Source organism: Periplaneta americana, chromosome 8 (assembly GCF_040183065.1).
Source record: "Periplaneta americana isolate PAMFEO1 chromosome 8, P.americana_PAMFEO1_priV1, whole genome shotgun sequence".
Lineage (NCBI taxonomy): Eukaryota > Metazoa > Arthropoda > Insecta > Blattodea > Blattidae > Periplaneta > Periplaneta americana.
In genome coordinates, this window is record NC_091124.1 from 60,569,005 (window position 1) to 60,593,606 (window position 24,602).

The following is a 24,602-nucleotide window of genomic DNA, read 5'->3' on the forward strand; positions in this document are numbered from 1 at the left end:
TTTTAAAACAAATTACCATCTCTGTAGCGATGCCAGATATGATGGATGTTCTGTTCAACACGACCCTTCCATTTGTTATAAACAATGTCCTCCCGCTGTCCAATTACAACAGGTGAAGGGGAGAAATGAACACAACAAAACCTGCCTCCCCACGATACCGTAACAGAGGCCTTATAAGGCAAACTACGTCCTACAGAACTAATGGGGACTTCGGATTTGGAGCCTAAGCTTGAACACGCAGGGCAAGTGCAAGAAAAAGAGAAGTAACGGTTATATGTAATATAATTTTTAAGCAGTTATTTAAGTTCGTTGTTTCAACGTCGATGGAATTAGCTACAGCAAGCTGATATTTTGGTGACATTTACTTTACAGCTGGGGAAAAGGTACAAAAAAACATAATCAGCCCGAGCGGTATTCGAACTCACGCCTGATCAGGAGAACAGTTCCTCATCCCTGAGCTACGCTGCTGGCAAGAGTTAAAAATGAAAGTGTTACATATTTTGGCTGTAGGCCTATAAAGGATTCTTCAAAATAAATAAAGCGTAATAAATACAAACCCAACAAACGTTCTGAAAGTTACTTTTTTTTTTTTTTTTTTTTTTTCATCGGGTGATATGGTAAAGCAACAATGCATCGAATGTAAAGGACAAAACATTTCATTTTAATGTGTTTACATCTCATACTGAGATCAATCAATGGCTACAGAAAAGATATATTACAAGTTTGTGAATTCATGTCAGCAGAATCGTGAGCAACAAACGCCTGTTTATCTGCGACGAAAATTCCAACTTTGTAGACCTATAGATATGAATGCATACCACAAGGAATACTATTGTCTATCCAAAATAAGAATCCCCCTTGATGTAAACACTGACTGAAGTATTCAGGACAGAAGGGATGAAGGAGTTTTTTACTTTAATTTTTTTTTCTTGAGTATACGATTTATTCCACAATTCATAGCAAAGACGTGGCGTATCCTTATTCTTTCTTAAAATAATACACGACAATACCACAGTGTAGTATATACAGTCACGAAGCTTGAGTTGTGGGGGTGCTAGGAACAATAGACTGTGCCGGTACTATTTCGCATTGTCTGTAATGAAGCGATATTAGCGATCCTAGTGATTAGCAACTATCTATGATTGCATATTTACTACGTATTGAGCTTCGTGACAATATAGGCTATATTAGACTGTGACAATACCACATATAACGTGAAATTGTCCATAAAAGAGATCTGTATTCGCAATTGTAAAGAATTATAAATAGCTGAGATATTTTGTTTAATGTGTGTCCTAAATTTTTTATCTGGATGTAATATTCCATATAATGAACAGAGACATATAAATGCAAAAAATACATTTGAAATAAATGAATTGTGACATAGCTAATACTTGTTTATGTTAAGAGCGAGTCACGTTGGATAGTTTATGGTTAATATAATAAATATAAAGATCTAGTAGCTCAGTAAGTCTACTGGTCTACAGGTTTTTGGACTTAAGATCATTCAACTTTTTCTTCCTTATTTTGGTAAATATTCTCTACAGTCTGCATAAAATATTAAAATGGAGAAGATTTTTCCGTACTTTATCAACATTCACTTTCTTATCTTTTACGATAAATTCAAGATAAGCCAAACACACAGAGAGAAATCAGAGACAACCCATATTAAAAAACAGACATAAAATAAATAGGCCTATTACAAAAAAAACTATACATACAGAACAAGCCCATCCAATGTTTATCAAAAATTAAATAAAAGAAGTTCTCTCAAATATTCATGGACAATTTTAACAGAGCTTCTTGTGTACTGGATGATGTTGATGTTGTTCATGACAATAACGACGACGACGACGACGACGACGACGACGACGACGATGATGATGATGATGATGATGATGATGATGATGATGATGATGACACTGTCACTCGTTCCACGGACTTTTGGGAAGGAGAAAAGACACGAAGCGCCGACCGCTCCCTCAACTCAAGCGACACCTACAAAAAAGATTCGGTAGTTTACTCCCGAAGAAACTTGTTGGCTTGTAGTGGGTACTATGGCTGAGGAAAAAGTTCTGTCAGCTCAATTCCACACCTTCTCCGTCGTCACCGTATATTGCTGACGACGAATAACATCTGCACTTCAAGAACACTAAGAAATAAAACAATAAATACGTAGCAATTTACTTTCAGGAAATGGATCTCCGGTACACAATTGGCCAAAAAGAAAAAAAAAAAAAAAGTAACACCAATAAGAAAAAGGAATCTCTTGTTCCTGTCAGTGATCGAAAGAGTTAACTGTTAAAATTGGGAAGATAATGGCATCAGAATCTTCTGTGGCTGTGACAATACCACCACCAACATCGCCAGAACCGTTACGCTATGATTCGCGCTAGGTGATCCTCTATCCAGCAGAGGAGTTCAAATGTTTCGTTGCATCCTGGTCAAAGAATTATTATTATCAATCACTCAAACTGACTATTCAGTTCAAAACAGACGTGATTTAAAGAGGTACGTAGCTGGTATATAGGCTAAAGTCATTTCGACATGTACTTCAATTCTCAATTTTTTGCTAAACATCTTAATAGATATGAAAATAGCAATTCCACATTTAATTTCATTTTGTATTTAGTTTGTAACTCGATTATACTTTCAAAATTCGGGGAAAAAATAGTTTCTTAAAATGACATTATCTACTGTACATTCTGTTTTCAAGCGAACATGTTGAAATTAGTCTGCAATTCATGGATTCAGAGGTCAATAAAATTTCTTCCTCCGAAGAACAAGTAAATGAAGTCTTGTGTCATATATTTACAGCGAGTAAAAACAATTCTGTCCGTGAATGAAAATGTTCGAGTAAAAATGTCAGACGTTTCTAATCCATGTCTAAATTAATTTCTCCTAATCATCATACCTATAATCATCCTACATAATAGGCTTACTGGAAAAAGTTGGTAGCTACAAAAGGAAAGCAATGAGAACTGCCAACTTCTTCCTGGATACTCTTTGCTATTGATCGTATAATAAACAAATTTTGAGAAGGAAATTCAAATTAAATTTCAAAATAAATTTCTCGATACTCCACAATCGATAGGAAAACCTGTCTTAAAGCTTCGATATTAAGAGCACTGGAACCTCATTCGTCATGTCTTATTTAAGATGCAAGCAAGGAATTCTTATGTTTAAATTATTTTTCTGGGAAATACCGGATTTTGCCAATTTAGGCAGTCATCTGGAGTTTACTTACACGTCTTATATCTGACCGGAAACCTCTGTGGTGACTAAGTAGTCAAAACTTCAGCCAGTCACGCAGGCGGTCTGGGTTCGAGTCCCGGTTATGCCTGAGATTTTTCATCGAAAAATCCATAGTGAAATTTGTAGCGGACATGGTTGCAGTTCAGCTTTTTATCGGGGTTCTCCCGTTTCTCTATATTAGGCATAACCATAATTCCGTCAACATTTCTCCATTTCGTCATCATTCCATAGCATTTCTCGAACGCCGGCTAACGGCGCACGCAGGGGGCTGGCCCAGGGACGACTGGGATTATCTGCTCGAAACTTGGGTACGCTCGCTGCGTATGGGAATGCGCCTAGCTTGAGGGTTAGCGCAATATATCTCGAAAGATCGCAGATCTAGGTCGTAGTGTTCCATCTTTCCTAACCTCACGACTTGGATTATTGAAATTTTTAGTTTACCAGTGGTGAGGATTATTTTACAGCCTGTTAATAATACTTCTGCATGGTGGAAAAGAAATATTTCTGTAAAACGCGGAACAGAGAGATACACCACACGTTACTATAAACTTTGAAAATATCGAGGACCCAGATATAATATATAGAGCCCTGCCTTCAGTCACTTTGGATACAAGGTATAAGCACAGTCTAGTATATACAGTCGCGAAGCTCAATACGTAGTAAATATGCAAACATTAAATAGTTGCTCACCACTAGGATCGCTAATATCGCCTCATTACAGGCAATGAAAAATAGTACCGTCACAGTCTATTGTTTCTAGCACCCTCAAAACTCAAGCTTCGTGACTGTATATAGTAGACTGTGGTATAAGTCGAGCATTTCTAACCTCGCTGTGTACGAAGAGCCCTGTCGATCAAAATAGTGCAAGCAGCAGCGAATCAGTCTTCCCGGTACTGTACTGTGCGTTTACAACTTGCGTCTCGGTTTGTGTACGTTGTGAACAGCAGTACGATATATTTTACAGTAGTCATATCACAAATTATTATTTTACAAGACTCAATAAGAATAAACTATTTCTTTTAAGCCAAACAAATATTATTTTTACAATAAATATATTGCAATTACATACTGTAGACGTCGTACAGGTTGGAATTATTAGCTGAAAAGACATACATCTCATTAAATAAAACTATTATCTTCTATACACTTTACGAGTGTCTATAAATTACAATGAATTATCATAAACATTTTCAGATTCCCTTATGCGAAGCTATCACATTTTCATAGCAGGGCAGTAAATGATATCTAAGTAATGTTGTTGCACAAGGAAGTTTCTTTCTGTATTTCCATCAATTCTTGAAAGTGACTATTTTCGACCTTTTCAAATGAAATATCCACTAAAACCAACATTTTACACAAGTCATTGTAAAATTCAGACCGATTAGCAGGAAAGTCGAAAGTGGAAGGCACGTTTCCATGCTTTGTGGACAATTCTTTTACACGTGTAACATGTGTTTTCGTGTTGTAATGTTTCTCTATAAAACGCCGTTTGTTGGTTTTTATTTCTATGTTGCATACCTTACAGAAAATGTTTTCTTCTTCTTTCTGCATGAAATACTCGTTACCAAATTCTTCTATCAGAGCACTGATCGTCAAGCGCCTACCTTCGGTTGTTTTGGCATGTTGACCGCGTACTTCATTCACTGAACAGCAGAATGCAACTGTGCAGATGAGAGGTGGTGCCACGGAGCTGTACTCTATATACATGTACACTGCTGCAGGTTGCTTGGAGCGTTTAGGTGACCAAAGGCAGGGCTCTAAATAATATACTAGGGCAGCGTTTCTCAAATTTTTTTTTTAAGTGAGGACCACTTTTTTAAGTCGGAACAGTTCCGCGGACCACTTTATTCTTGTTCTCTTCGAAAGCAAATTTATCATTTTTGTAGCATATTTTAATACCAATATACTTATATTTTAAAATGGAATTAATTAATTGTATTACTTTATTAATTATATTTTTTGTAGCCAATCACTAGTAACTAGGAGAAAATCCACAAACGATTAGGGCAAACGCGGAAATTCTAGTTGAAGCAAGTAAAGCGATTGGGTTGGAAGTAAATCCCGAAAAGACTAAGTATATGATTATGTCTCGTGACCAGAATATAGTACGAAATGGAACTATAAAAATTGGAGATTTATCCTTCGAAGAGGTGGAAAAATTCAAATATCTTGGATCAACAGTAACAAACATAAATGACACTCGGGAGGAAATTAAACGCAGAATAAATATGGGAAATGCGTGTTATTATTCGGTTGAGAAGCTTTTGTCATCTAGTCTGCTGTCAAAAAATCTGAAAGTTAGAATTTATAAAACAGTTATATTACCGGTTGTTCTGTATGGTTGTGAAACTTGGACTCTCACTTTGAGAGAGGAACAGAGATTAAGGGTGTTTGAGAATAAGGTTCTTAGGAAAATATTTGGGGCTAAGAGGAATGAAGTTACAGGAGAATGGAGAAAGTTACACAACACAGAGCTCCACGCATTGTATACTTCACCTGACATAATTAGGACCATAAAATCCAGACGTTTGAGATGGGCAGGACATGTAGCACGTATGGGCGAATCCAGAAATGCATATAGAGTGTTAGTTGGGAGGCCGGAGAGCAAAAGACCTTTGGGGAGGCCAAGACGTAGATGGGAAGATAATATTAAAATGGATTTGAGGGAGGTAGGATATGATGGTAGAGACTGGATTAATCTTGCTCAGGATAGGGACCAATGGCGGGCTTATGTGAGGCCGGCAATGAACCTCCGGGTTCCTTAAAAGCCAGTAAGTAAGTAATCACAAGTAACTTATAACAAATTCTGTGCATTGTTAATTCATCGCTTCCCTGTTAACAGTTAGTCGTTTGAAATTCTTATGTGGTACACGCTAGTAGTTGTCCATGTCTCTGTTAAATAGTGCCCATTACAAATAATGAAAAACTGGCTTCGATCCGGATCTTGGAAAAGAAAGGAACATGATGATACGCTTCATTTAGGTACTGCTAATAGTTTAGAAGCTGTGTGTGAAGAAATATATTAATTATAGTGGCATTAAAGAAATATTTAGTCCTAGTGGTAGCTATTCAAAGAAAAAATACTTTCGTAAATATGACAAGAGTTATTTGGAACTTGGATTTACTTGGTGTGGCAATGAGAGTGAACTAAAACCTCTGTGCGTTGTTTGTTACGAAGTGCTTTAAACGAGTGTATGAAACCCGCGAAATTGAAACGGCACTTAGAGACGAAACACGCAAGTGTAAAAAGTAAACCTGTCGGATTTCAAAATATTCGGAGTTTAAAATTTCTTATATTTTCATCTGAAAACAAATAAAAAAATTAATGCAGAAAGATGCCTGATTTTCAACAAGTAAAGATGCAATTTAGCACTTTCTATTATTGGTGTACGACGTACAGTACGTGCCCATTTCAATGTGCAGACTGGGTGTCGGCAAAACTATTAAGAAAGTCAATACATGAAAAGGTTCGGTACTTTGGTCCTCTGTTATGAATTCGGGTGGTCCCTGGCTGGGTTACAGGCTCGGCGCCAGATATGCAGGGAATTATGGCTAGAAACGCCACGTTCGTAGTGCTTTAAATCCCTCTTTTGTTGCTGAGAGTAGAGTGGGAAGTGGGTAGACGAGTAGGGTAAGAAATTTCTTAAATATTAGTACTGGGAGAAAAAGTGAAAGGCGATTGCCATGTGCCATTTCCAAACTCTGAGATTTTCAGCTATAGTGTGATATGCAATTCGTTTGAATTTTATTTTCTCTTCTGTCTTTTTTGAAGGACCACAAGGGCAGAACTCGAGGACCACAGGCGGTCCGCGGACCATTGTTTGAGAAACGCTGTACTAGGGCATTCGATAAGTAATGACAACAATGCTGTAAATCAGTGCTCCTAGCAGTGCCACTGAAATCTTGTACTACGTAATAGAGCAGCGATTGTTTCATAAATTTGGAATATTTTGTCTCGAAGTAGCCATATTTTGTAAATATAGTGGCTGTTTCTGATTTGTGGCAAACAATACAGTCCTAAAGGTATGAACAAAGGTGCTTCATAAAAATCCAAGTTGCAAGAGAAAAACATGCAGCTCAATGCTTTAGGGCAGCCGTGGCGAGAACGTAACTCGAGAGACATTGTGGCTCGCAGTGGTAGCTGTGCATTTCGCTTGCTTCTAACCTCCGCCAACCCCCACCCTCTCACTCACTGAAGTCAAACCCCATTCCATTTGTATTTGTCTCTGACCTGCGAGTGGCATATGTCTCTCTCGAAACCATGTACGAAAGTTCCAAGTAGGATGGGAGGATGCATTTTTTTGCTGTCAATATGATGAGAATATTAAATGTATGATTTGTTCTCAAGTATTACGAGGAAAACGGTTGTATAACATAAAACACCATTATACTACATGTTACTGATGAAACATTAAAAGGTTAAGTGTTATTGTTGTTGTTATCATCATTATCATCATAATCATCATCATCATCATCATCATCATCTCCATCTCTGTACGTCGACCCTTTTTCAGCAGATGTACGAATAATGCGGTTAGCTCTTCAATTTGAACTCACTGATTTACTATGTGATGTCAAATGAAAGCTAAATGTAAGGACTTGACAATTGTTGAACTTTCAAATCTTTGCCAAAAAATAAATATCCGAAGCTTCGTTCTTTCGCTTGCTCTGTTGAAGCCATGTTCGCTACAACTTACGTTTGTGAAAAATTATTTTCAACAATTAAAATAGTAAAAACCAAATTTAGATCACGACTGATAGACAAATACCTTCGTGATCAACTACGACTGGCAGCAAGTGACATAATTCCTGATTTTGAAACTTTGTCGCAGAGACATTCTGAAGACAGTTAATTTTAGGTTGTGATATTGTTAATTTATTGTTCATTTCTTTCTTCGTTACACGTACTAAACATTAGTTTGTAATCTTGTACTGTGTAAAATTATATTTAAGTGCTTGATGTAAGGAAAATGAAAATCCGTTAATAAGTCAGACAGTTGCTTCACTTCCCCTTCGGATGTCGCCTCCCTCCATAGGTGCTATGCACGTTGCAGGTTACACAGTGGCTCGGCGCACGATTACATTTTCGTCACCGCTGCTTTAGGGCATTACAAGAAGCCTGTGGGGGACTAGTCCTACCATACTGAACTATTGCAGGTTGGGTGGAAGCGAAGAATTGTAGTTCGCCGTCTTCCAAGAATTTCGCTAAGTAGTCTATTGTTCACATGGCAGGAGACTATATTTCAAGTATGTAATGTCAAAAGTAACCTAAATAAATTGAGTGTGAAACAGTAACTACGTTGCCATTACTTTTCTAATGCCTAGTAATAATAATTAGCACATAAAAACATAACTGATTTAATTGATTATTAGAATATAGGAATATAAAAGCTCCTTTAAAAGTAGGAAAATATTAGACTAAGTATGGGATTCCAAATGTTTTTCACAATAATTTCCTTTTATTTTCTAAGAATTGTATAGCCTCTGTATTTTCTGAACTTAGAAATAAGCAAAATGTCACTAATTGCATCTTACCAACAAAAACGTACATTCAATTCGTCTAAGTTTCTCTAAGAAACATCCTATACATAAAAAAGACTAAGTTTACGATCGACTCACATATTGTAAATTGCTTAAGAGATGTACAGAGTAAAAAAGGGAACGCCTACGCGGCAACATGGCTTCGAGACCTGTCATTATAACTCAAACGGGGATGTAGGCTACAGGATGCAACAAAACTAAAGGGGGTGGTTGAGTCTAGACAGTAATAACAACGGTTGTTGTTGTTGTTGGTAGATGGGGAAGGGGAAAGAGAAGATACAAGAGTCTATATTATCAGTCAAATGATTTAAAGGTCATTCACACACAACAGCTGACTATATAATGGACTCATCACTCAAGGCAAATTAATATTTCAGAAAATAATTTATATTGATGGCCTAAGTTATAATCATGACGTAATGTTACTTAAAAAAATAAGAGTGAGAATAGCACGTCAAAATCTCATTACTTTTCTCCGTATAGGCCTGAAGTAAAATATTTTTTATTTAATTCCCCTTTTCGATCTTCATGCATTATTCAGAGATCGTGAGATGACACGCTAATGGAGTAGTAGTTACTGGGATCGAATCCTGTCCTTTGAAAACGAAGTCGTTAGCCGTTTGATCTATGACTAGTCTTTTTTTCTCCCTGTAGGCAAATAGGAACGTCTTTCTCCTGACACACAAACTCTGAATCATTATTTTTCTGACTTGGTCAGTTTGTCCATTTCAATATAACACAAAAGAACTGAAAAGTAAAATAAGTATCCCTTATTTTCATACATTTAGAAACGAAATAAAGACACCTGTCTGCCCACAGGACAGATCACTCGTAAGAAACAATTACAAATGGAACAGTTGCGACGGAAAGATGAAAGAATTCCTAAGTGAACATCAACATAGTGATGCCGAATACCAAGTCTGTGGTCGATTTCTTTTTATTTTAGTAGGTTATTTTATGACGCTTTATCAACATCTTAGGTTATTTAGCGTCTGAATGAGATGAAGGTGACAATGCCGGTGAAATAAGTCTGGGGTCCAGCACCGAAAATTACTCCTGTGGTCGATAGTGACGATGTCTTAACCTGCAAGGTGCCAGGTGCGTTTCCTTACTGACGAATGGAATAACTGTGACGTATTTCAGTTATCAATACATTCCTGTAAATTAAACCAGTAATAACGTTGGATTGTTTTTCTTCGCCACACGGTTCAAAAACACGAAAACAAAATCATAGTTCAACCACAGTCTAGTATATACAGTCACGAAGCTCAATACGTAGGGAATATGCATCCATAGATAGTTGCTAACCACTAGGATCGCTACTATCGCCTCATAACAGACAATGCGAAATAGTACCGGCACAGTCTATTGTTCTTAGTACCCTTAACAACTCAAGCTTCGTGACTGTATATACTAGACTGTGGTTCAACCGTCATGAAAGCATCACATTGCATATATGTCGTGTCCACAGCGTTTAATAGTAGTTACATAAAGAAGCTTTAAGTAATTACTACCTGTTACCCATTATGAGAGGGTGATCCCAGTAGTAATCCACACTGAGCAAGCGCTCCCATATCCATGGACATGCGTGGTTTATATTTACTGCGTTAATAGTGAGAGTTATTCCAAACGATTCTGTGCAAGTTCAATTAAATTGCTTCAAAACTTTTTTGTGTATAAGCGATTGAAATGGACGACGGAAATAAATCGGGTTACGTCACTGTCTCATATCAAAGATCATTAATTGAAATAGAAACTTTACGTGTGTGTACGCCGCCGAAAATTTACGAATTGCTTCGAGAAAGTGTGTGGTAAATCTACAGCAGAACGTAGTACCATTTCCCGATGGTCTCGATGTGTATGTGAAGGTCGTATTGCTATAGAAGACAACCAACGCACTTGAAGACTGAAATCACCGGACTTCACTTCAGAGGTAATTGTTGCCAAGCTTTGGAAGAAGACAGACTGATGACATATGCAGACATAGACCGCAAGAAACTGCGCTCAAAAATCTCCAGAACCGATTACAGATTTAGAGTCTGGTGTGCTGCTTCTCTACGACAATGCAAGACATCAAATCGCAGAGTCAGTGAATGCCGTATGACCGATTACAAGTGGGAAACACTCCCTCAGCCAGCCTGCATGAATCCACTGACTATGATCTTTTCCCGAAAATGAAAAATCCACTTCGTGGTAAACTTTTTTGCAATGTTAAATGTCCTGAATACAGCTGTAACCCAACACATCCAAGATCTAAACTTCAAAGGAGGATTAAGCGGCATCCAAAAGCTACCACAACGTTCGGAAGCAGTCATAACACTTCAAGGGGATTATTTTGAATGATCTTGATGTAAGTGGATTGAACAAATAAAATGCGTGCCAATGAAGTAAGTTTGTGCATTACTTCTGAGATCACCTCGTAGACATAATCAAATTGGATTGCTTTTGTGATACTGTAATAGAAATAGATAGAACTAGACTACATGCACAAAAGTTGAGGAAAGACTACGAGCTACTTTGCCATCTTCATTTTATTTTGTGCCTTGAGAAGTTCGATCCCAGCCAGGTCGTGATGAAATCTGTGAACATAGCAGACGCAAACGGTACAAGGTACAAATGAACAGAGGCACGAAAAAAAGTTCTCTTTCTCTTCAAGTCATAATTAGGTCTCCGAGCCGTTCTGATTTCATAAATCGTTCTACCTTCACTTCTATACTCCTAAAAAGATTTCTATGTCAAATATTGTTTTGGTATGTAAATACCTCGCATGTTTTCAACGTGATACTTTCATTTCTCTCTACTATCCCTCAGGCAATGAAGAATCGAGAGTATATTAAACACTTTCGAGATTATTATGAGGTCTCTTTAATGAATTCTTTACCGGCTCTTAATACCCCAATTTAGAGGCCTAACTTTGTGGTTCTTCAGAGGAAACTCTCCTACCAGTAGCTTTATCCATAAAAATGCCCACAGAGAACCGAGTCTTTACGTGAGAAACAATCACTTGACCAAACTACGGGCATCTAAACTTGGGGCACTTGACGAAATGAAAAGAACAAGCTGTGTTTAATACCAGGTGATGGAAGATAGTGATCGCAACATCCAAACCAACACAGATCAAGCAACGGGCTTCTTCAAGCCGGCTACTGGCACAACTGGATGTGGACGTGGCTGCCCGGAGGGTCACATACCACGTAATTATATTCCGGGCCTATTTATGTACTTCATGGTTAAAAATAGGGATAATTACATACCAGGATAATAGTACAGGAAAATACAGTTATGTTTTCTTTTTGTTTGAAAGTAAAATAGTATTCATTTAAAATACAAGGCTAGTCTTTATGTTCACCTCATAATAATTTTTAAGAGAATATAATGTAACAAAAACATATGATGTTGCTTATTATCTCACGGCTTTAACTAATATTAATGTACGTAATGTCTTACTACTGCCATCCTCAGCGGACAATTCCTCGGGCTATAGTGATCAAATTAATCTTTTTGTGCAGGTATGTTGCGCAATTTATTGTGTGCTCAACGGCAATGGCGCAGCTTTGACGCTGCCACGGTCGTACGTTCCCGCCCCGGGCATCAATATTGCCCATTATTAATTCGATTTCCTCTGTTATCTTAGAGAAGGCGCGGCTTAACGGTGCTGCTTATCGGGCGGGACACAAAGCATCCCTAAGAACTCCAGCCTAAAAGACTTTTTGTTCACCAGTGAGTTGGCTGCCGACTGTGCTACTCCTCTAAGCCGGCGCCACCATTTGCCACACCACGCATTCCTTCTTAGCCGTACACAATACCCCTGGGGCATGTTCAAAAAACTGAAATTACTATCTTTACTAGCGACAAATTAGTAAATACGTAAAAATCCAGTCATTTCTGTTGCATAAATCTGTACAAGTACTAGTACTAACAAATTACTAACAGTTTCATTTGTTTTACCAAGGAACTGTTGCATAAAATTTCTCATTTGTAAAACAGAATCGCGAGCACGTTTTCTACCAAACTTTTGTGCTTGGTCAACTTTCTTAAAAGTGTGGAAAGAGCATTTTTAGTTTAATATGACATCTTCAAGTAGTGACAGTGAAGAACAAATCATGTGTAGGCAGAAGAGAACATTTAGGCCCCAATCTTCTTTGCATTATCAACTTCCGCCTATAACCAAGAGAAGGTTATTTTAATAGTAACCAAACGCTGTATTTGAAATTAAAAAGAAAATAATATTCATTTACAAGATAACATGTAAATACATATCAAGGCTACCTTCCTAAAGTTTGGCCAATTTGTCTCTCTCGTATATTTCCAATCATTACTTGTATCCGGTATTGAAATGTCATAAGGTACAGTATATAAGGTTCTTTCCATTTATTTGATTTTACTTCCTACGTTAAATTGGAAGAAAACTGTCGAAATCGTATACCATTTTCTTCTCTTAATTATTTATAAAAAACGTGACGTAAAAATTGTTTCGTGTAATATTTTGTGTGCGTCATAGATTACGATCGTCTTTCTTCTTTTGTACCGTAATTAAATTATTGTAAAATTAAATAACACTTAAAACTGATTTCAGTACTTTTTTTCGAAATATCATAAAACAGAATCTGTCAATATGGCTGACTTTCACTTGTAAAATACTGTATGCTAGTCATGACAAATTAGTAAAATTGTGTTATGCAACAGAAATTACTAAGACTTGTAATTTGTAATCCATATATTGATAAATTGTCACTTGTCACTAGTATCTTTTATGCAATAGTACCCAGGTGCTAGTACACAATACGTCATAGATCTATACGAGTCGTCATGTAGCCGTCAGGCAAGCAAGAATCTGAGAGAATCCGGTGTCTCTGATGCAGGTCTAGAGTCGTCTAGAATCCATTGTCACTGTCATATACAAGTCTTCGCAAAAAAACCGCTAGAGACACATATACTGTATTTTATTTCAAGGACTGCAGTTTCACAGAAAGGACTTTGCCGACAAACCTTCTACTGCCCCCTACTAATTGGTTGTCATCAATAAATGTCTTCCTTACTGTGACGGAAATCTTGTCTTCTCCTGTCAGTAACCAATCACAACCCTCGTTCAGAAGAATTGACAAACTCCCGTCAAATCCACGTGGAGGCAGAGTTGCCGCGTCTTTCCCGAATTCCAAGAATCCCGTCGAGGGTCACCAGGATTGTGGCAGGATTGTAGCAACTGTGCAATGTTGGGACGAGGGGACAGGATGGAATTGTCAGAGGTGATTATGTAGGAAGTCATAAATCTGTAAGTGGGTGTTCAAAAGGAACCACCGAACTGCACTCCTTGAAATACAATAGAGTATACATGGCGGACGGTCGATTCGGCGTCACGCAAGTACAGGAGATGCCCGATTTTTCGAGGCGGTATTTGATAATAAAAGGGGAATTGTGGAGAATATTTGTGTAATGAGGGGAAAAACGGAGAATCCCGAGAAAAACCTTAGTCTAGCGGGTCTGCGGTCGTCGTAAACCATTGCCCTTCCAAAATGAGTTACCAACACAGTTGACACAGTGCTGCACATACGTTTCAGAAGTTTCATCATGTGCGCGTCTTTAATATAGATCTACCCGTACTGAGTCGTTTGGAATGACAGTGGATCTTATTAGAATGTAAGTGGCATAGCCTATACAAAAATTTTGAGAGAAGCAATAAATGATCAGTCAGAGTCTCAGTTTATTTCTAAGGAAGTTTCCACCTTATGGTATGGAATATTTGTATTTGAGTGGACACCGATTTCGTTCTAAAATAATTGAGACATTAAAAATTCCACCCCTCCTTTGAATTCAATCCGTATCTGTCGCTTCACAACCAGATCTCACTTCACACTTTTATATGAAGAGTCCACTGCAAGAATGATGGATGTCACTTTCTTGTCGAAAATGAACAAAGACTGTCAATGCATAGCTTAAGACATATAGAATGTACATAGAGAGTTATATGGCATTAACACTGATAGTCATTGTCCGGTAATGATCGGAAAATCACAGTTAAGCTTTGAGCGCTAAGCATTTCAAACTTTCAATTGCTTCTCCTGCAAAATGTATTCCAAATGACATCCATCATTCTTGCAGTGGACTCTTCATATGAAAGGCTCAAAATTAACCAAACAGTCGGATATCATAATCAGTTCCAGAAGCAGTTTTACGATTTCTTGCGGGAGAATCCTCTACTTCTCATTTATGATATCACACAATTTCAATCTCTTAGGGCTTAATAAATCAATTAATAATAAACTAATATAGGCTACTGCGTGCCACTAGCCCACAAAGCGCACATTAAAGCCTTGGTTTTTCTGAATCGACGCATGCGAGTTGCGAGACCCGCCTCGCATAAATCCGGACTACTTCGCAGTTATAGAAACCACTCACTATCTCTCGTATAGTTCGGATTTGTGCGAGGCCTCGCAACTCGCATGCGTCGGTTCAGAAAAACCAAGGCTTTAAGATTTCTATCATAGGCTCTCATCCCGTGCATGTGTTGAGCTATAATAATACATAATGCGTCATCGGTAAGCCCGTCACATTCTCAAGGTTAGACCTTTCCAGTAACAAGGTCTAATTAATGAAGTTCTTTGGAAATATTTCAATAATCCGCATGCTATGACTAGGCACCTACAACGAGCTAACACCATGAAGGAAGATATAGTTGAAAGATAAAAATGAGAAATGAGCTATTAACGTCACACTATATCAATGTACTTGGGAATACAGCGCCTTTAAGTTAGTATGGATGACCGCACATTTAATGCTAAGCATCCGCTCGCCTTCATTGAAATTCCAGTACGCTCGTGCAGTTACTGTGGTACAAAAGTTATGAATAAAACTATCTGATGTGCATTTCTTCACGTTCCCAACGTACTGTAAGACAGCAAGAAATGCAAACAAGACGACTAGTCCGCAAACCAATAGCCCACTTTCCTTATATTACGACATAAATTATAAATGTAAATGAATTCATATTATACAACCTCTAGACACTGTACTAACCTAAAATACCATCCAATATGGTAGAAATAGCAATCTATGGGCTACAGTTTGTGTTCAACGCTGCAATTCGATAGGAAATTAACGTTAGCATTTAAATTCTACAATAAGAAACATTATTTACATTATAGCTTTAACTTTCACATTCAATTCATTCATAATTATGAAAAGTCGTCCCTTTTCTCTATGAATTGCACTAATAAACTATAAACTAACATAATTAGGAACATTAAATTCAGACGTTTGAGATGGGCAGGACATGTAGTACATATGGGCGAATCCAGAAATGCATACAGAGTGTTATTTGGGAGGCCGGAGGGAAAAAGACCTGTGAGGAGGCCGAGACGTAGATGGGAAAATAATATTAAAATGGATCTGAGGAAGGTGGGATATGGTGATAAGAGACTGGATTAATCTTGCACAGGATAGGGACCAATGGCGGGCTTATGTGAGGGCAATGAACCTCCGGGTTCCTTAAAAGCCAGTAAGTAAATATAAGGTCTGTGTTACATTTACAGTTCAAGAATATTTTAACACTTTAATTATTAATAGATCACTTTAAATAACGGATATTTGGCAACACTGTTACCAGATGCGTGCTTCAACCTAACGCCTGACTACCGTGGGACGTAAAGACAGTTACCTCGTGAAAAAGATCTCATGTTGACATTGACTACATAACCACCCAACTATTACGAAAATGGGGTGTTTCCATGCGTTAACAAATGTTACTGTATTTACTGCAATGTTGCAATTTTTCTAGAAACAAAGTCGATTTCGCACTAAATAAAAAGAAATAAAGCAAAATTGCAAAGGAAATTTCTGTTCCTCTGGTCCTATGGATTTCCTCTGTGACGTTACTGTCATTGGACACCTTTCACTCTGTATAAGACCCTAAAAATCATTGCTACTCACCACAATCTATATTTGACAACGCTGTTACCAGACGCGTGCTTCAACCTAACGCCTGATTACCGTGGAACATAAGGGGAGTCACCTCGTGAAAAAGGACTGATGTTGACATTGACTACATAACCACCCCCAACTACTACGGAGAAGGGGTGTTTCCATGCGTTGGCAAATGCTACTGTATTTACTGCAATGTCGCAATTTTTCTAGAAACAAAGTCGATTTCGCACTAAATAAAAAGAAATAAAGCAAAATTGTAAAGGAAATTTCTGTTCCTCTGGTCCTATAGATTTCCTCTGTGTCATTGGACACCTTTCACTCTGTACAAGACCCTAAAAATCATTGCTACCCACCACAATCTATATTTGACAACGCTGTTACCAGACGCGTGCTTCAACCTAACGCCTGATTACCGTGGAACATAAGGGGAGTCACCTCGTGAAAAAAAGAATGATTTTGACATTGACTACATAACCACCCTCACTACTACGGAGAAGGGGTGTTTCCATGCGTTGGGTACACAACTGTGTAGTAACGGTCTACGCGTCTGGCCGCGAAACAAGGTGGCCCGGGTTCGAATCCCGGTCGGGGCAAGTTACCTGGTTGAGGTTTTTTCCGGGGTTTTCCCTCAACCCAATACGAGCAAATGCTGCGTAACTTTCGGTGCTGGACCCCGGACTCATTTCACCGCATTATGACCTTCATATCATTCAGCCGCTAAATAACCTAGATGTTGATACAGCGTCGTAAAATAACCCAATAAAACAAATAAATCCATGCGTTGGCAAATGCTACTGTATTTACTGCAATGTTGCAATTTTTCTAGAAACAAAATCGATTTTGCATTAAATAAAAAGAAATAAAACAAAATTGTAAAGGAAATTTCTGTTCCTTTGATCCTATGGATTTCCTCTGTGAAGTTACTGTCATTGAACATCTTTCACTCTGCATAAGATCCTAAAAATCATTGGTGCCCACCATGATCTATAAATATCCTTAGCAGATCCCTGCAGCAGCAAGAAACAAACTAAACTACAGCTTATACAAACTGTTCTTACGCAAGTGAGATAAGAGAAGACGTTTCGGTGTTGCTGATAATTACAGAGCACACACACAAAGAGGCGGGGGCGTGGAGAGACAAATGGAAAGCAATGGCACGTGTTCTTCGCGAGTATCGCGTAGATCGAGTCGGATTAGTAGCTGAATGGGTCACGAGGCATACCACGGCGATGGAGGAGATGCCAGGCGGTCCCGTTATGACGGCCCGAGCAGGTTACACGCCACATCAGATTCTAGTGATACAGCGTTTTTAAACAATGGGTGAGCCATACACATTATGTGCCGGCTTGGAAATCGCATTACGGGTATTGATACCAGTGAACGTCCGTAAACGGATCACTGTGAATGAATTGTTCTACGGAATCTTTCCATATGGTCTTCGAAAGCTCGTTACGGCAAGTGGCACGGAACTCAATTACATCAGATCAATGCGTTCATTACGCCTAACCACACTTCAAGATAAAAAGTGGAGGAAAAAAGTTTCTAACGAGATTTTCCGCTATGCTTATCCAATACAATTAAAGTGGACGCCATCGATTTCGGCAGATGGAATTTGTTAATCGGAACTCCACAGCGAATTACTCATAGCTGCAAAGTCGGTTGTTATCTTCGTCGCAAGCAAACTGCAGCTGGAATGGTGAGACATAGGAAGTAAACATACATTCCCGATTATCCTAGTGGACTCGGATGGGCAGTCACCTCCAAAAAGAATGCAGATATAACCAATTTTATAGAACTACGGTGGGTGCACGCGTATGAAAAGGGGCCAGTTCCCGGCACACAGTTTTCGAGATAATTCCAGTTGCCGATGTATAATCTTTTCCTCGTTACTAAATAAAGTATAAAGACAATCTATATACTGTAGGCCTATAACATACTGTATATATAAAAACAAACTATTCTATAATCAACAGACTGACCGACTGACTGACTATAATCACCTTAAACCCTGTGTGTAAGTTTCTGTTAATCATTAGTCAAAAGATAAGACGAATTTTTACGAAATACGAACATTAACGGATGCAAAATGGGAGGTAGTAATAATCAAAATATACTGACTTATTTTTTTCAACCAGGAGACATGCAGCCCTTAAATTTAAAACAAAGGCTCCTTTATGAAATTGAATTATACTACAGATGTGGACAAATTATTAACAAAATTGGCAATTTTTATGATAATTCTATTTACAAAAACTGACTTTTCAATTTAGAATACAGTTGACAATTTTGCATATTTCTATCATTACAGTAGATAGAAATATGCAAAAATGTCAAATGTAGGCTATTCTAAATTGAAGAGTCAAGTTTTGTAAAAAAAATATACAATAAAACCTTCAATTTTGCTAATAATTTGTAAATATGCAAAAATGTCAACAACAGTCTAAAGGGAAGAGTCAAATTTTGTAATAATATATAATAAAAATCTTCAGTTTTGCTAATAATTTGGAAATATCCAAAATGTCACCTGTAGTCCAAATTGAAGAGTCGAATTTTGTAAAAATATACAAAAAAATCTTCACTTTTGCTAATAATTTGTAAATATGCAAAAATATCAATTGTAGTCTAAATTGAAAAGTGAAATTTTGTAAAAACATACAATACAAATCTTCGATTTTTCTAATAATTTGGAAATACGCAAATATGTCAACTGTAGTCTAAATTGAAGAATCATACTTTGTAAAAATATATAATAAAAATCTCCAATTTTGCTAATAATTTGTCCACGTCTGTATTCATCTCATCTCTTATTTCAGCATACCTCTTCTTTCTGTTATTTATCGAACGTGTCGATTTCTGTCACTTCCGAAACTCATTCTTGTACTTTATGAATGTTTATTATTAATGAAGACAATTCGAAACCTTTTATCGCCTGTCGCTTCATGAAGAAATAAACATTTGCAATAATTTCTTGGTTCTGGTTATGCAATGCTTTTTTCCCCCCTTTCCATTTAGGAAATGTGAGAGGCGAATTGTAAAATTATTACGAACAAAAGTCATTTACGGCACTCCTAGGAATCGTACTGTACTGTGGTGTGTTTTATAATAATGGCGATACGAAATGCTGGTGTGTATAAACGACTGACAGCGTTATCGCAACTCATTTATGCAGTCCAAACAGAACAGCATTTGGCTTGCCCACTAGCGATGCCATCGAGGTCACTTGCCAAAATTGCTGACTCCAAAGTAGTGTCTTACGAGAGACAGTAAATTATGTTATAAAATAATATTAACAATAAGGGTATTAGTACAATCTAATGGGTGGTCTTACTTACTTATGGCTTTTAAGGAACCCAGAGGTTTCATTGTCGTCCTCACATAAGCCCGTCATTGGTCCCTATCCTTAGCAAGATTAATCCAGTCTCTACCATCATATCCCACCTCCCTCAAATCCATTTTATATTATCCTCCCATCTACGTCTCGGCCTCCCCAAAGATCTTTTTTCCTCCGGCCTCCCAACTAACACTATATGCCCATACGTGCTACATGCCCTGCCCATCTCAAACGTATGGATTTAATGTTCTTAATTATGTCAGGTGAAGAATACAATGCGTGTAATCCCCATTTCAGTTTGGTTAATAGGCCTTCCCCTCTTACTCACACTCTTCACCATCCGTGAAGGGGAAGATGCTATTGTCCATCTCACTGATGTTCGACTAATTGACTTTGAACATAGTGAAAATTCTTACAACTGAAAATGTTTACCGGTAATCTACATTTCGAGATTCTATACTAAGCGCTTATATTGCATTTTATTGTTGTTTATATCAACTAGCACATTAAAAAGCTACTGAGAGCAGAAGATGTTTTTTTTTTTTTCACCGCTAGTTGCTACTCTATAGCGTACACAATGGGACAATCTACACTGTCACTCCCGCCTGACTTCATAATACAAACTAACATTCCTTAATTTAATTATTAGTTGAAAATATTGTAACAACGGCATTAAAATATACTCAAACATGTAACTGTTAAACATTTGTGTCACTGTATTTCATATCCACTTATGTACTTTAATTAATATTTTATTTTCTTGTGCGCTATTGGCGTCCTCATGCCCGTAGCAAGGCGAGGTGGCGTAACTTGGCGTGACCCTCCAAGTTACATCAGTTCATAGCCTAATTACTAATAACATTAGAATTCGACTATGGCTGACAGTTTTGTTACAATAAGCATTTGAAATTCTGTCATTTTTGTTTCACCATGATTCCCGGAATGGAAGACCATGCTTGGTGAGGGAAAGACGTATTCTACGTCAAAAACCAAATCAGGTAATCAATCCATGCGAGGATCCAAGCCACTGCCGGAGAGAGCATTAGGATCAGCAAGAAAACGCAGCTACCGCCTGAGCTACGCCGGTGGCAAGGTTTCTTCAACTAGCACGAACCGCGATATGAAGAACTCATCCCTCTTCTGCTTCCCTCTCATTTGCAACTTGACTTGTTTTAGAATAATACAATACATGTGTCATTACACTCATCAAGACTGGTTATACCACATTCTTCAACACGTCTTGCGAAGTGAGCAGCATAAACATGTTGACAGACCGACAATGCAACATGTCACATGCCAACGTATTCAAATTCACTGTCAAAATTCAATTCCTGCTCATGCCTCCCTCTTCGGACCTTGACCTTCCTTTATGTCTACATTTGGACTATACCAACTTTCTCTTCCTTCAACTTTACAACCTCTTATGTGTTTCGGTTTTCCTACGCAATTTGTTCCAGCCATTCTTGTCTCCAGCGATTTATTTCCCGTGGTTTTTTTTCTTCAAATGTTTATATCTCCACAAAGGTCTCCCTTTACGATGTCTCGCTGCTGTTACATACTATATAATCTTTTTGTACAATAAATTCTGTGGGAATTAATTCTTATTAAATAAAAATAACCAAGCCTATTAATCCTTCGTGCTTTAATATATCTGCTTCTCGAATAGAGTAACTTAAACAAACAAATGCTACTTCGTGACACTCTTACATTAGATCATAGATGTCCAATTGTAACTCATACGAGGCAAACCCTGGAGTAAGCAACCCGCAGCGCATATTCTTTAAGGTCGTTTTTCCTATTTTATATGGAAAGTTATTGACCTTAGCAGAGCATGCTTGGCGTGCAATATCTTCTGGTTCTATAGGCGTTTGGATACCCATGCATTAGATATTACTTCTACCATTGATATAATTTTCGAAGTAGCTGTCTTTCAGAAATGTGATGTTTTTATACGCCTATGTGTTTTTACAGCAGTATACCGAGCTTTCATTTCAAAACCTCCCAGTCTGAACAATTATTTATTTAAATTACATTTAATTAAAAAAACACGTCAATTTAGATACCAAGGGGTAAGTTTAAAACCAGTGTTAATTGCATTTTAGGTTTTTCCTTCTTTTTATATGTATTTTTCTAAAACGGTGTAACGGGCTTCCATTTCAAAACTTCCCTGTCTAAACAACTATTTTTTCAACTAAATTTAATTAAAATAAAACACGTCAATTTAGATATTGGGGGGAAAGTTTACAACCAGTGTTAATTGCATTTGAAATATATATATATATTCACAGTTTCCTACCCAAGGGCAGGTCTTTCACTGCAAATTCAGCATTTTCCAATCCTTCCTAATTTCCAACTTTCTCTTAGTTCCCGCATACGATTTGTATGTCTATGTTGTCTATCATGCGATATCTTTTCCTGCCCGAACTTTTCTCCAGTTCACCATTCCTACCAGTGCATCCTTCAGTAGGCAGTTATGATACTTAAATTTGAAAGAATATTCAATAAATATCATTCATTCATTTGGTCTCACATCTTTTGTTTTATATCGTCTTCTGGAAACTTAGATTGTTGTTATTACTGACTAGAGCTGAAGAGAATAAAACTACAAAAACTATTGTTGATTACAGGTTATTTCAGGTAGTAGTAACACAAATTAATATTAAGGAATATTATGTGTCAGAGGAAGAAGAATTGTTTGTATATAGCCGAAGCCTGATTAGTGTAATATGTAGCTAATGGGGAAGGAACTGGCCACCCTATCCCATTATCTCCTGGCCTAGTTGTCTCATAAATGGCGCCATGTTGGTATCACTTGTGAAGTTCAGACCTGTCTTCGGAAAGCTGACTAAACAACAACATGGTGTGTATTATAAAACTATTCTTTAATGATTTGAAACAGAATAGAAGATAATAAAAGCCGACGTTTAGATTTACCTTACTTACTATGGCAATGCTATGTAGAAGAGTTCCAAAATAGGCTGTATTACTCTCTAACCGACAATTGGGTACATTTTGAACTTTTAATTTAGTAAATTTAGTGAATTAAATTTAGAAAATTACCAAAATAAACTGTTTTTCCATCCTTTAACCAACTGACAATAACAAAAATTCAGGTTGCCAGGCGACGATAGAAAACAAAATATACGAGCTTTCAAATTTCAGTATCATAATATAGGGGTGCCACTTCAAATTTCGAAGGGAGGGGGGTAAGATCGACTCCTACCTTACACCATAAGAAATTGCTAGCTCCGCTATTAAATTAAAATCGGACTATATCAGTATCTGACAAAATTTTGAAGAAAAGGTTGCCTATAGATTGGATATTTTCTACTGATAATGAATAAGAAATTTACAGTATTTCGGAGATTGACTCTATCCTCGAAACGTTATGAATTCTTAATTCACCAACAGCAAAGGGTAAAGTCCAATTTATATCACTTCTTAACAACATAACATTGCTTTCCGTCTTATAGATAAAAATTTTGATGGACATACCACAGATTTTCAAAGACACTGAATCACCATTTAAAATAATACAGGCGAATTCACCACATCATAGCGTAAATACCCCAAAGCATGCAAAATCCTGTAAGCTTTTTGAAATGTCTTGGTTCTGAAACTGGGATGCATTTTCTCTTCACGTACAACAGTATTCTCGCTATCCAACGATCAAATTAAACAGTACCAGGACCACTATAATTGTATATAAAATAAATCCTCTACTCTTCAAAAGAAACCGAAATAAATGTTTTATTCAGGTAACAATTTACATAGCCTATTGTTGTTGTTGTTTAGTCAACTGTTCGAAGACAAGTCTGAACCTCACAAGTGATACCAAGAAGGCACCACTTATGAGGCAACTAGGCCATGAGATAATGGGGTAGGGTGGCCAGTTCCTTTCCCCCTCCACTGCATACATCGCCGACCAGCTATATAAACACTAGTCAGACTTCAGATGCATACAAACAATTAATCGACTCGCAAACTATAAGGCCAAAGATATCACGAAGGTATTAGTCGAGGCACTAAAAGAAGTTTAAGTGGCCAGATTGGTGCCCCGGCTCAGAAATACTGATATTAAAATGCCAAACTAGTGCTGTGATAAGAAAATCTTTATCATCTAGAAATAATTTATTCTAATACTTCGTCCTCCACTACAAATTCCATTTGTATTGACCGAGATCTGAAACTGGGTCCTTCGGAGAGCAGATTCATTAGTCATTCGGCTAACAGTGTGCCTTGAATGTTTACAAATCTATTCAGAGCGCACGATACACCTACTTTACACTGGAATTCAGCGAAAGGTTGTCTGCTGGTCTTTAAAACCGTATGCTAAAAACTCCAAGTCAGGAGCTTTCATATAACACACTACTAAACGAATAAATAATTTATAACAATTCTTATACATTCACTTTCCCAAATGAAGTTACACAAAAGTAGTTATATCATTTATTGCACCAACATACGCAAACTGTTTATATAAATAACTATCAGTTTTGTATAGTTAACAATTTGACCGACTGAAAAAGAGTAAGAACTGTTTCGTTGAAGTGGT

The 24,602-nt window shown here is 37.4% G+C and overlaps 1 protein-coding gene across 1 annotated transcript in view; it reads left to right on the forward strand.

Moving 5' to 3' along the window:
- Positions 1-24,602, forward strand: part of LOC138704736 (uncharacterized) — a 317,647-nt gene that overhangs the window by 23,372 nt on the left and 269,673 nt on the right. The window lies entirely within an intron of this gene.